The sequence below is a fragment of the Bombyx mori genome, chromosome 11, assembly GCF_030269925.1.
Source record: "Bombyx mori chromosome 11, ASM3026992v2".
NCBI classification, from domain to species: Eukaryota; Metazoa; Arthropoda; class Insecta; order Lepidoptera; family Bombycidae; genus Bombyx; species Bombyx mori.
This window is the reverse complement of record NC_085117.1, coordinates 15,408,193-15,422,442: the sequence shown is the minus strand read 5'-3', so window position 1 is coordinate 15,422,442 and position 14,250 is coordinate 15,408,193. Positions and strand designations below refer to the sequence as shown.

At 35.4% G+C, this 14,250-nt stretch overlaps 1 protein-coding gene and 1 long non-coding RNA gene across 2 annotated transcripts in view; one reads left to right on the top strand and one right to left on the bottom strand.

Moving 5' to 3' along the window:
* NGR-A10 (neuropeptide receptor A10) overlaps positions 1-14,250 on the top strand; it is a gene marked incomplete at its 3' end in the record, with an annotated part of 57,691 nt that overhangs the window by 30,515 nt on the left and 12,926 nt on the right.
* LOC134199732 (uncharacterized) overlaps positions 9,283-14,250 on the bottom strand; it is a 29,801-nt gene continuing 24,833 nt past the window's right edge. Inside the window, exon 3 of the long non-coding RNA XR_009974347.1 lies at positions 9,283-9,725. This is a non-coding gene — a long non-coding RNA (uncharacterized LOC134199732). The remainder of the gene's footprint in view (positions 9,726-14,250) is intronic.

Below are 14,250 nucleotides of genomic sequence, written 5' to 3'. Positions count from 1 at the left end.
TTCTATAATAAAATTAGGACTACGACCAACAGCAATCTTTTTACACCGGAATGATCTTGAGCTCATGCACTAATCTACGCAATAAATAAGTTAAATAAAAAAGCTTCTCGATTCTCACGTCGATGAAGCGAAATCAACAAAAGTACTATCACGAAAGTCTATTCAATAAACAGACTATGGCTACGTAACCTGTCACGTGCACACCCGCAATGGATCGAGTGGTTCGTTGACCTTCTGTCTACAACGTAACTCTTTCCATTTTTTTTATAGAACACAAATATTTAACTCTAATATATTATGCTCTTCCTCAAAATGACATTAAGGGTCAAAATAGCAAGGCATAGTCACACTTGGCTATTCGACGGAAGTTGCGTCTGCCGTGAAGCAGTAATGCGTTTCGGTTTGAAGGGTAGGGCAGCCGTTGTAACTATACTGAGACCTTAGAACTTATATCTCAAGGTGAGTGGCGCATTTACGTTGTAGATGTCTATGGGCTCCAGTAACCACTTAAAAACAGGTGGGCTGTGAGCTGTCCACCCATCTGAGCAATAAATAAGAAAGAGTAACATCTATCAGTTCCAATACCATTATCATGCCCATGAGATTATGATCGATTGCGACTTTAGGCTTGTCTATAGCAGTAAATACATCTGTAGATAACTACGACAATATTTGGGTGTGAAAAGTTTTTTTTTTAAGTCTTTTAACATTTATAGAAAAGCTGAGTTTCAGCATGCTAATTCTTTAGTCCAATTTCGTACCACTGTAGTTAATAGAAGTACAATTGACATCTTCTAAAGGGCAAGGCCGGGCAGTCTATGGTCGTTGATCTGATGAAAAGAACATCTGCCGACACATGGCAGATTGATATGAATGGCCGTTTCATCGAATTGGACTTGAGAATGGAATCTTCTTAATGACTATTTTGTATTGTAGACGCAAGGTCGGTTTGACGGTTAGAAAAATAATTGGGGTGTGGTTAAAACCAGTTTCGTACAATTCATTGGATTCAATTCTCCTAGAGATTAAGTGAATATATTTTAGTATGTTATTATTTCAGTATAAATATTAGATATGTATACGAGAACCCATATAGTCCCCCTCGTAATTGAAAATACTTATTTAAATACTAGAATTTTATTCCATAATATGGTAAATAATCTTATTATTAATCTTAGTATCTACATAATATATATTAATTACCGAAAACATCAAAAACTCAACGCATTATGTTCCTAAACATAATTATGAGGATATGTTTGAATTAAAACCTGCTGGATTTTCTTTGTTTTTATTAACACTAAGCGCTTTTATCGCAAAACCAAAGTATTTAATGAAATAAGAAATCGAATTCTCGTAAGCAACGGTAGGAAAACTAAAAAGGTATAGTTATTATTTTGCATCTTCAAAAATTTTAAAATCTATTCTGAGAATCATTTTATGTTGTTATTTTCGTTCTGGTCGTTGACCTGAAATCGTAATAAAGAATCTACAGATTATGAGAATATTTCCATAAGCGTTTTGTAATATCTTGAGATTTACAAATAAGATCCAATGCTATAAGTATTTAAAAAAAAAAATACTACGTTGACTTTTATTTTGTGTTCTTAACTGGCACACGATGATGCAATCAATAGAAAATTGGCACAAAGTAAAAAAATATATCATAGTTTAACTGTTTAGAATAATCGAACGATTTCCAGAGCATCGTCATGAACAGCGCTACCCGTCTTAAGACGCAAGCTTGAAGTCCCAATTAATGCAATAGTTGTCCTCATAAATCTTCCCACGATCTCTTTGATTTCTTCTAAGTAGATATATAAGCAATAATGGATCCTACTCTATATCCGTCCTATAATAATACTTTAAATATACACATATTTGTCTACTTTCTATGTGAGACCAATAAATACTATCACAGACAGGAAAATGGTAGCAGTAATATGAGAATCCGATACCATACCTACCTTCTCATTTCTTACCTTAACTATACTGAGACCTTATATCTCAAAGTGGGTGGCGCATTTACGTTGTAGATGTCTATAGGCTCCAGTAACCACTTAATATCAGGTGGGCTGTGAGCTCGTCCACCCATCTAAGCAATAAAAAAAAATACCATACAGGCGGTTATCATTAAAAACCACTGACCAGACATAGAACTGCTAATTATCTAAAGCTCCTATTGTAATTGTACTATAATGATGAACCTTTCTATACATTTCAATGATCAGGGAAAATGTTTAAAATAGCTGATTTAATATTGTTATACACTTCAGCTGACAAGATCCAGTGCCAAATGACTATGACTTTGGCGAAGCGAGAACAAAACTGCCAAACATAATTGAAGTAACAGTAATAAGTAATCCTTGACGTTTATTAATCTATATATATAAAAATGAAACCCGTTTTCCGTTGTCACGACATAACATGAAAACGGCTTGACCGATTTGGCTAATTTTGGTCTTGAATTATTTGTTGAAGTCCAGAGAAGGTTTAAAAGGTTAGATAAATATAAAAATATTCGGAATTAAATAAAAATAACAATTTTGTTTTTCCTTTGATGTGTCCCCCGTCGGACGGATTCCTTTTGTTTGTTTTAAGTTTATCTTAAACAAAAGTTTAGGTCTTTTATTTATCGATTGAGGCACTACGAAGTCTGCCGGGTCAGCTAGTGTTTTTATAAATTCTGCTGATTAACAATTAACAAATGTTGATATAAGTTATAGATAGGGATCCGTTTAGCGGTTTTAAAGATTTAGGAATTTTCAGAACTGTTGTATTATTTCATACATGTAATGTGTTTTGTGATGACACAAAGAACCAAGTTGTTGCTCTGCAAAGAATTTTTTATTATTATTATTTTATTAACTTATTTCTACACTTACAATTATTATAATTATTTTCGAACCTGCAAAGAGAAACAACACTGAAAGCTATTGCTTCAATATTTAGACCTTTTTTTTAAATCTGAAAGTTTTTTTTAACCTATTAAAGCACGTTATATTTTTGAATGTCCAAAGCCAGAGAGCAAATCCAATTTTAGAACGAACATAGCTTCCCCCATAGACAATACTATTATGATAGTCGAAACTAATGCGCGGGAAATTTAAATGTAATGAAGGGCCAAGAGAGCTTCATTTAAATCTTCCCCTCCAGCTTTTCAAAATTCTACAGGTACTCATATAAGTTTGGTAATATGAAATAAGTTTGATTCTAATTTTTTGTAGCCCGTAGCTTCATTTACATACATAACAGAGTCAGTAATTTCACAAGTTAACTAACGTAATAACGTCTGCAAATCTAATAAACAGGAAGTCATTTATCTCTTCCCGCCCCAAGTATTTGTAGGTCAATTGATTCCAAATTACTCGTTACAAGCTCTTAGATGTTTAATAAGTAACACAATCCATCACGGCTGCCTGTTCGGATTGTTGTCGTTCCGAAACACATTAATCTACATGTTAAGACAGAGATGTTTGGAACAATTCCGTTCCACGCTCTCTGTCAGTCAGCAAATAACCTGAGAGCTCCTTCAATAAAGCTCTCAGTTCACGTCTCGTAATATACGTATGTTATACGCAAAACAATTAGGGGCTATTAAGGCTCATCACACATTAACCGAAAATATTGTACGAGGCATCATTAAATATATTCGATATGTCATCATCAAAAAGTATCTTATTTAATCTTGACTGAAGCTTTTTTTTCTCGTTTATAGTTTTTTGGAAAATTTCTTTAAAGCTGCCTAAGAATGCCGGCAGATACCTCACTTGTGCATCTTCCAACCGAAATCGCAACCTCCTGAAAAAATGTGGCGAGTGAATTAATCGTGCGCTCAGTGTCTCTTTCAGATGGCGAGATTATCAGTAATTGCTGAAGAGATTATTCAGATACGGATTATCTTCTAGTATTAGGTTTTTTTTTATTGCTTAGATGGGTGAATGAGCTCACTGCCCACCTGATGTTAAGTGGTTACTGAAGCCCATAGACATCAACGACGTAAATGCGCCACCCACCTTGAGATATAAGTTCTAAGGTCTCAAGTATAGTTTGAGCGGCTGCTCCACCCTTCAAACTGGTAGGTAAGTATTAGAAGATATTATTTTTTAAAATCCTTGAAAATTTAAACTTATCTTTTTATCTAGATTGAGTATTATGCAACTGTCTTAGTGCATAATGTGACGAAATGTACGTGCCGAATATCTACTATAGATATACAGACAGAAATTAAATAGCAGCGGTTATGCTGCAACATTTGCATTTCAATGTCTCGTTCACTCAAATATCTTACATGACATTCTATGAGAGCAGTAAATACTATGAAGGTTGATGTTAGCTATTTGTATTCTCTTGCTAAACCTACACAACAAACACGGCTTAGCATCATTAAAATATGATGTGAATACAAAATATGATTTTGTTCGACTGGTCGTTCCATTTATTTGTTATACAGGGTATCCAGAAAGGGTATCGGGTATTTGTAAGTATAATAAAACAAAAATTATCTGTAAGTATTAAAAAATATTGTATATTGTTAGCGTTTAGCAATTGGAAAATTATTTTGAAAAGATGATGTTATCCAAATGATGACAGTTACGTTGCTGGCACTGTTCTAAACGGGAACGAAAATTAGCGATAACACGTTAACACATAGCTCTCGATATTGCTGCCATTTCTGACCTGATATTTTGCTTCAATTGGGCTAGGTTTGTCGGATTATTTTGATAAACCTTGCTTTTAAGGTATCCCCATGCAAAATAGTCAAGCGGGCTAAGGTCGGGGCTACTGGGAGGCCAGTTGATGTTACCCCTTTGCGAAATGACTTTATTAGGGAATAATTGATTAACAACTTCCATGGAGACATTTGAGGTATGGCAAGTGGCCCCATCTTGCTCCCCGAGTACTGGTCCGTCATGACTAAAACTCCACAAAATGGCGGACGCCACGAACCCCTCCCCGCTCCCTTTCGTCGCCCCGTTTCAAATAAGGCACAAAAATAAATACCCGTTACCCGTTCTGGACACCTTGTACTTGTCTAATCTTTCAGACATTTGCCTTACTCATTAGGCTCTAGGAATTCATACATTTTAAATCATCTTGCGTATTTTTTGGAACGAAGATCCTTATGGGACGAAGCGGAGGGGTACCCTAATCGGGAAAAAACGTCCGTAACGTAAGATTTTTATTAGTAATGCACACAGTGTACGACTTAACTTTGTAATAACGTACAAAAAACAACATATTTTTTATCATTCATTGACCACGATCTCAGAGCGTTCGTTTGCGCAATACACTAACTCTTATGCAAGCAACCGAGAATGAACTGTACCACAATAAGTTCGCACATTACCGAATGACCGTAGGTTGTTTCGAAATCTCCAGTTTTATTTTCTTTATATCTCGGATAGAACTTACAATAAATATTTTTATAATAAGGAACTTCGTTCCTATCCGATGTCCCACGACACCACACATCTCTTATTTTCATTCTAAACTGGCAAAAAAGACACAGATTACTGAGAGCATTATAACGTCAACTATAACGGGAACAGCCCGACACCTTGAGAGATAAAGTTGAAGTACATGAAATAAATTACTGTTCTGACGCATTATTGCTACACAGTAGTTGTATGTTGGTATTTCAAAAAAAATTATATCTGTTCGGTACATAAAGCAAAAGTCAAACAATATACCTATAAATAAACAAACTGAAACTTATTATTTTTTTTTATTGCTTAGATGGGTGGACGACGAGCTCACGGCCCACCTGATGTTAAGTGGCTACCGGAGCCCATACACGCCTACAACGTAAATGCCACCACCCATCTTGAGACTTGAGTTCTAAAGTCTCAGATTTTACAGTACAAGGGCTGCCCCACCCTTCAGACCGAATTCATAATCTGAGTGTAGAAACCATTCATTATGACACCACAACGGCTGGAGCGAAATAACTTCAAAATTATAAATGATAGTTGAATAGCTGCAAAATGTTAAAACATTCTGCATTTGTGAATGAACTTTTAAAAGTTGAGAACATCTGAATGTTTCTTTAATTAAAGTCTTATTGGAAACCTTACCCTGTAAAATATATCATACGATTTTTTGGGTGTATTTTGAGTTGCATTAATATCACTATGTACAAAAAAAATAGCGTAGTTTTGTTGTTTCTACTACCTACTACCTACTAAATTATAATTTGCGTAATTACTGGTGGTGGACCTCTTGTGAATCTGCACGCGTAGGAACCACCACCCCGCTTATTTCTACCGTGAAGCAGTAATGCGTTTCGGCTTGAAGGGTGGGGCAGTCGTTGTAACTATACTTGAGACCTTAGTACTTATATTAGCCCACCTGCTGCCATAACCTATAATTATGAGAACGGCGTGCTTACGTGCCCTCAATGCGCAAGGAGTTTTGCCGCAAAGATAGGCTATATAAGCCATCTTCGAGCGCACGAGCGCCAAATCGACGGATAGGAGTCAAAGTGGTCGCCATGGCCGAAATCGGTCGGATGAATCATCATCACTTATATCTCAAGGTGGGTGGCGCATTTACGTTGTAGATTTCTATGGGCTCCAGTAACAACTTAACACCAGGTGGGTTGTGAGCTCGTCCACCCATCTAAGCAATAAAAAATAAAAAATAAAAACATAGACTTAGTTTTTCTAAACAAGTTTACACACAATTTTAAATAATTATTTTCAAGCATATTTTAGTACTTATTAACGATGACAGAATGAAAAGTGCGTTATCGCAAACAACACTTGGATTTAATTTGCTTTGAGAATTTCGCGATAGTCCGGTGTGGCACAAAGGTACCTACGCTTCGCTACAAAAGCATTCTTGGCTTTCGAGTATGTCTTTGCTAGCTTTATTAATATATCGTATTCTGTCACCAAAATTTATTATTACTCACAATTCAGATACGCACTGTGATAGATAATCGCTTAACCCCAGTGAGTAATTAATGGCAATAAGATGTTGACAATACCACTAGTCCATATTTTCTCGTGGATGTCAAAGCAAATTAATTTTATAGTTCTCGTGGTTCGTTTACATTTGAATTTTTTTTTATTGCTAACATTGGTGGATGAGCTCACAGCCCACCTGGTGTTAAGTAGTTATTGGAGCCCATAGACATTTACAACGTAAATGCGCCTTGAGACCTTAGCTATACTGAGACCTTAGAAATTATGACCCACCTTGAGATATAATTTCTAAGGTCTCAGTATAGTTACAACGGCTGTCCCACCCTTCAAACCAAAATTACCGCATTACTGTTTCACGGCCGAAATAGGCAGGGTGGTAGTATCTACCCGTGCGGACTGATAAGAGATCCTACCACCAGTAATTACGCAAATTATAATTTTGCGGGTTTGATTTTTATTACACGGTGTTATTCCTTCACCGTGAAAGTCAATCGTGAACATTTGTTAAGTACGTATTTCATTAGAAAAATTGGTACCCGCCTGCGGGATTCGAACACCGTTGCATCGCTCGATACGAATGCACCGGACGTTTTATCCTTTAGGCTACGACGACTTCATAAGTACCGTCTATTTTTCTATAATAAATATTTCTGGACATATAAGAAAAGTACTGGATATAGTTGCTTCACTCGAAGGGAACATATCAGACAGTTTACCCATTTGTTTAGATGCATCGATTACCCGAACGCACGTGCGTCATCGACCTCCGCTTAGACTAGGCCACTGATCCTGAGCATCAATTGCGCATACATTGCATATAGTATAATAAAAAAATATATAAGTAACTCCTTCATTGTTTTTGGTTCCTTCCCTTAAGGTTTTCGTGAATGGTAATGGTTTAATAACAATCACCAATTATATTTGCAAAAACCATAAATTAAAACAATTTAATAAACTTATTTTTAGTGAAAATAAAAATCTTCGTAAAAATATAATAAACGAAAAACCCCGTCCAGTTAAATAAAGCAACAACAATAAGACTGTTTCTTCATAACAACCCTTCACCTTCACAAGAGAGTAATTTTAAATCAGCCGCCTAAATTAACTCTTGTCCGTCCGAGGCATAAAGGACCCTTATTTAAAACGGCCGGAAAGAGTGATTTAAAAAAGTGACTTTGTAAATTTAAATACACCTTTAACGCTCCGAAAATAAGACTCCTTTTCTAGTTTACGAAGTCACATTTCAGGCAACTTTATTGCTTTGGTAACTTGTTTACGTTTCGGTAAAATGTTGTTTTTTGTTACCCTTTATTTGAACTGAATTAACGAGTGCGTTTGAATCTTTTTCAGAAGCCTAATATTTTTTTACTATACTTATATGTACTTTAAGGTATTAAGGTAATATGCTCGTAATTGATAAATGTAATTATATTACGAGTTAGCTAAACGTTGTTTTTAAATGTCAAAGTAAACTATCATTTTACCTCTAACCGTGAAAAAAAAACACGGCCTTGCAGTTACCTCAATTAAAAAGTAGAAAATAATTGAATATAACTTCAGAAATAAATAGGATGTTTAAGAAAAAAAACTAATTTTATTATAAAAATTAGTGAGGATTATTGTATTGTCATCGGTCCTTAATAAGTTTTAAATCCATCCGATGTTTTCAAAGGAATGAAAATCACGTTCAAAGATTATGGCATCTACATATAAATAGTCAAGGATCTAAAATTAGACATGTAGTGAAATAATCATCATCTTTTTAATCTTATTTCGTTAATGCAGCGCAGTAATAAAAATAAAGATACTTTCATTGAGAGCAAATAAAAATCATTAGCCTCCACTCTACTGAACATAATGGCCAAATATTGAACCTCAGAAACCCGAACCACTTTAGCTTGGAACTCGAGTAGGCAGGCACGTTAGAATAAATTTGTATTAACTAATAAAATTTGAATTACTTCGTAAGGCTTCAGTGAGATCCCGCCGCTCATTCGAGATTCGATTGCCATTTCTAAGTGCCGAGACTTAACAAATTCTTATTTAAATTAGCCTCTCATTTAATACTTTCTATTCTTTGGGTACCATTGTTTCGTTTTTGACATAAGCGGTTTCTAGAACATTATTCTATAGCAAGATTTTGCACACAAGTGAATCATGTACCTGTACCATATCGATTCGAGACAGGCATAAACTAAAGCTTGGAGGTTCGACGTTGATGCCAGCATAATATTTTCACTCTTATAAGGTCTTGATAATTTCTATTATTAAGATCGATTTCTATCTATTAAGATCTTGATAATTGTCATAAAATTATATATTTCATAATTAGTTTAGCAATAAAAAAATCTTCTTCACTAAACTAAACTTCATTAAATTTTTACACGGTGGATTAACTGTGATGTTTTTTCAGAAACATATGGCGTTCTTCAAACGAAGTTAGGTAAGTATTTAGGCAGGGTTTGCATTGTCAAGTTTATGCTTATGTGCGTTTGCAATTGAGATCTAATTTCCATATTCCATACTCCCGTATGTTGGATAGTTTGTAGATTAGACGGGTAATATATACAAGAGGCATCTTCCTGTGGTGTTCCAGCTCATCCAATTACTCTGCCAGTCTCTTGGAAAATGACTTTGGTAACTCTGGTTCTGAAGATTACATATGAAATGTGATACTTATGTACACTCCAGTTGAATCGACAGTAGTTTTTCTCTCACTTCTTACATAGAACGTTTATACATTTATTGATACCGACATTATTGGTTGGTTGATTGATTTCTCCTGTGTTATGAAGACTGTAAACAAGACAGTAAAAGCACACCGAAAACTCACTATAGTTTATAAAGGCCTAATGATTGCCAAATTAGTTGCAAACGCCCCACTTTCGCTCACTAACACCTCAAGATTAGATTTCTTTAATGTATTATTACATTTCCTCTCTTATTGTACTAATGACATTTTAAAAGATGATATAGTCAGTTAGAAGAATATTGAAACTTTTCAATAACTATGAAATACATAAAAGAAAAAAGAAAATATTCGGCTATGAAACAGAGAAAAATGTTTCGTATCTCTTCTGTTTTATCAATTTAAATTATATAGATATGGCTGATGACGAAATTAAAAGAAGAAAATAATCGCTTAATATATCTAACAGGATGATTGCTATTGCGTCAGCCAAACTCACCTCATGTACGACGCAGATTCAAACAACTTAAAATGTTCTGTTTATTTTATTTTAAATAACGTAATAGGAACTCGCGATCGTAAAAGTTTGAAAGAACGTAAACATAATTAAAAATAGATCAAAGATGACAGTGAATAAATCGGTGTCTGAAAACATCGCGCGTGCAGCGGTAATTTAAAATTCAAAACGAGATAACTACTTCAAATACTCACATTAATTATATTCAAGGGATAAAATTACACAAGAATATTTTTAATTACGTTCGAAAATTCTCTCAATAGCTTGTTAACTGGATTTATTTAATATTCTATAATATATCACTACATAGTATAAAATAAAGTCGCTTTCTCTGTCCCTATATCCCTATGTATGGTTAAATCTTTAAAACTACGCAACGGATTTTGATGCGGTTTTTTTAATAGATAGAGTGATTGAAGAGGAAGGTTTATGTGTATAATAACATCCATTAAATAGTGGAAAAATCAATAATAAATTACAGTTTCTGAAGCGAAGCGAGGGCGGGTCGCTAGTTAATATTGTAAAAACTTTCAAGGTGCGTGTGGAAAACGACTTGAATGATTGTGTGCTTACTTATCGATCTATTTTATCTAATACCAAAATAATATTTTCTACAAACCGAAACATCGGAGATGATACGGTGAAATTGAACCACAAAATATTTCCAAAGAATTAATTATAGTGATGAGGGGACATAGCAGCCGAAGTCACTCTTCAAGGTCACGCCAAGGTCAAGCGTTACATAGTCCATCGAGAACTTGACCTAAACGAGGCATGAAGGATGTCCTGTGTGCTAAACAGCGGCATTTCTTTCTTATCTTCTCCCTTCCAAATTCTTGTAGCCCCAACCCCGTTATTTCTCTTTCTTTAAGTCTCTCTTATATTAATCTTTATATTAAGCATACCGACTTGAACAAGTTACTCTTCTAAAAAATATAAGTATTTATATAGTCGTTATATATAAAATCGAAGTCGTCGTGGCCTAAAGGTTAAGACGTCCAATGCACTCGTATCTAACGATGCACCGGTGTTCGAATCCCGCAGACGGGTACCAATTTTTCTAATGAAATACGTACTTAACAAATGTTCACGATTGACTTTCACGGTGAAGGAATAACACCGTGTAATAAAAATCAAACCCGCAAAATTGTAATTTGCGTAATTACTGGTGTTAGGACCTCTTATGAGTCCGCACGGGTAGGTACCACCACCCTGCATATTTAAGCCGTGAAACAGTAATGCGGTAATTTTGGTTTGAAGGGTGGGGCAGCCGTTGTAACTAGAACCTTAGAACTTATATCTCAAGGTGGGTGGCGTTTTTACGTTTTAAATGTCTCTGGACTCCAGTAACCACTTAACACCAGGTGAGCTTTGAGCTCGTCCACCGATCTAAGCAATATAAAATAAACAAAGATATATCACCATAGTTATTCCAGAATTTTCATATGTTAACCTTATATTAGTTTTGTACAACAATGGTTGGTTCAAAATAAGTCTACCAAACTATTTTAATTATTACACTCATGCAGGGTTAAAGCTTGTCAAGACAATACTTACTGTCAATGAGTAACTAATAATTACGTAGCAAGTTGAGTTAACTAAGACAACTTCACAGAACCAATTGGAACATTGAGAATGTTGATAACACGAAATTCCTTTCAAATCGTGTTTTCAGTTTGAATTATAGCCGTTTGAAATGTATGTTTAGCAAGTGAGAACTCGTTAATGTTTCTACGATATTTAGCAAGTGAGAACTCGCTAATGTTTCTACGATATTTAGCAAGTGAGAACTCGCTAATGTGGCTACGATATTAACTTTTGCCCTCTCTTTAAAATGTAGTAGTATCTATACTAATGTTATAAATGTGAAAGGTTGTATATTTGGATATTTGTTTCTTTATCAAGTAAAGGTCACAAAACGGATCCGGATGAATTTTGCACAAAGGTATTAAATCAACCTAGATAATTATATTTGATGGTTATCACAAACGACACGGCCTACGACGGGTATCTATGTTATGGCAAATATAACAGTGTTTTTTTATTTTTTATTGCCTTTGTAGGCAGACGGGCATACGGCCCACCTGATGGTGAGTGGTTACCGTCGCCCATGGACTTCAGCAATGCCAGGGGCAGAGCCAAGCCGCTGCCTACCGCTTAATACTCTCCACAAGCCTCGTTTGAAGAAGGACATGTCATAGCGCTCGGGAAACACCGTGGAGGGGAGCTCATTCCATAGCCGGATGGTACGTGGCAAAAGAGATCTCTGGAAACGCACTGTGGATGACCGCAGTGGCTCCAGGTAGTATGGATGAACTCTACTCCGGTGGCGGGCGGTGCGATGGTAAAAACGAGATGCTGGTATCATCTCGAACAATTCCTCAGAGCACTCCCCATGGAACATACGGTACAAAATACAGAGGGAACCGAAGTCCCTCCGCAGACCCAGAAGCTCCAAACGATCTGAGAGGTTTTGTTGGTTCGTGATCGTTTGTAAATTGTGATTTTGCGCACTAATAAATCTACAAATCGACTATTAACAAGTACAAGTTTATAGAACAGAGATTGATTGACACGAGCAATTCTTTATTTCAGTACATAAATGCAACGTGCTTAATTCTTTCTGTATTATAAATTTAAGGCTGGGCAAATCGCGTTGAATACCTAGTAAATACGTAAAAATAAATAATTAGAATAAAATTGACATTCTTAAAAATAAAACCTTAATCGTCCGTGATCACAAACCCTCTAAAATGCTCCAGGTTCTTTTTTTCTTTTTCTTATTTCGCTTTCGGAATATAATATCATTATATAGTAATAGTAATTTTCTTATCACTACCACCTTTCCCATTTCCGCAGCCGTCACACATTTTTTTTAATTGCATAGAAGTGTGGACGAGCTCACAGCCCACCTGGCGTTAAGTGGTTACCGGAGCCCATAGACATCTACTACATCACAAACATCTAGTTACAACTGAACTTCGACCTCATATCATTGTGGCGCCATTAAGGTTGTGGTGTATAGCCTCCGATATCCACTTAACATAAAGTGGGCCGTGAGTGGGCCAATGCTCTATTAAGTGTTTTTACACTCAACAAAGCAACGGCCCATAGCAATAAAAAAAAAACTTTATAAATACAATAACGATATACTGGTATATTCCACGATAATTTCTTTTATCGCTCAAACAAGTGGTATTCACTTACCCTCTTTCCATTTCAAACAAACCAGAAGAATAAATAAAACCATCCTTTAGGCATCTTACTAAACGATATCGAAAAAAAATGGGCCCATCTTTTTTATTGATCCTACGAATTTCTCGAACGATTTGGAACGATCCAACTTACACTATTTGAAGTATTGAAAACAATCGTTTGCAGGGTGTTCAGAAAATAGAATTTTATGTGATAAGGTGAGCTATATCTTGAATCGAATGTAGAAATTGGTCTTTCGAAGTGCTCAATATTACTATGTGAATATTTCTTTTGCAACATAATGTCGTAGAAATGGCATTCTAAAAGATAGACTAACAACTAAAACGTGTCCCTTAAATTCTTTAATGTCAATATTAAATGCATTTACTGATGATCTACCTATATTTTCTAGTAGGTTCTAGAAGATCGTATAAAGGGACTTGACTGGTATTCGAGTTGGCTTTTTGAACGGATTTTGTCGAAACAATTTTCGATTTTGTTAAATTATACCATAGCTAAACACAACATTTCGACTATCTGATTTGGATATGGATGTGATTCCAATGCAATCTGAGCAAAGAGACAGCCAAAATTTTCGTCCACACAAATGGAATTAATCTAAAAAAGCTATTTACACACACAGATGCATGAAATTTTTGTATTTGTCATTATATTTTGGAACGAAGTTCCTTATGGGACGATGCGGAGAGGTACCCTAACCGGGAAAAAACGTCCGTAACGTAAGATTTTTTCTATTTAGTTTGTTATCAACAGATGTCGCTGCACGTAAATTCAACAATTCCTGAATCGCGGTGACGAGATGTTACACAGTTGATAGATGTTCTCATATTTCTCTTGCTAAGTCCTACTTACCTGGCGTAGAGAATACCGTAATCATGCACGTGGTTCCCTCAGAGCGA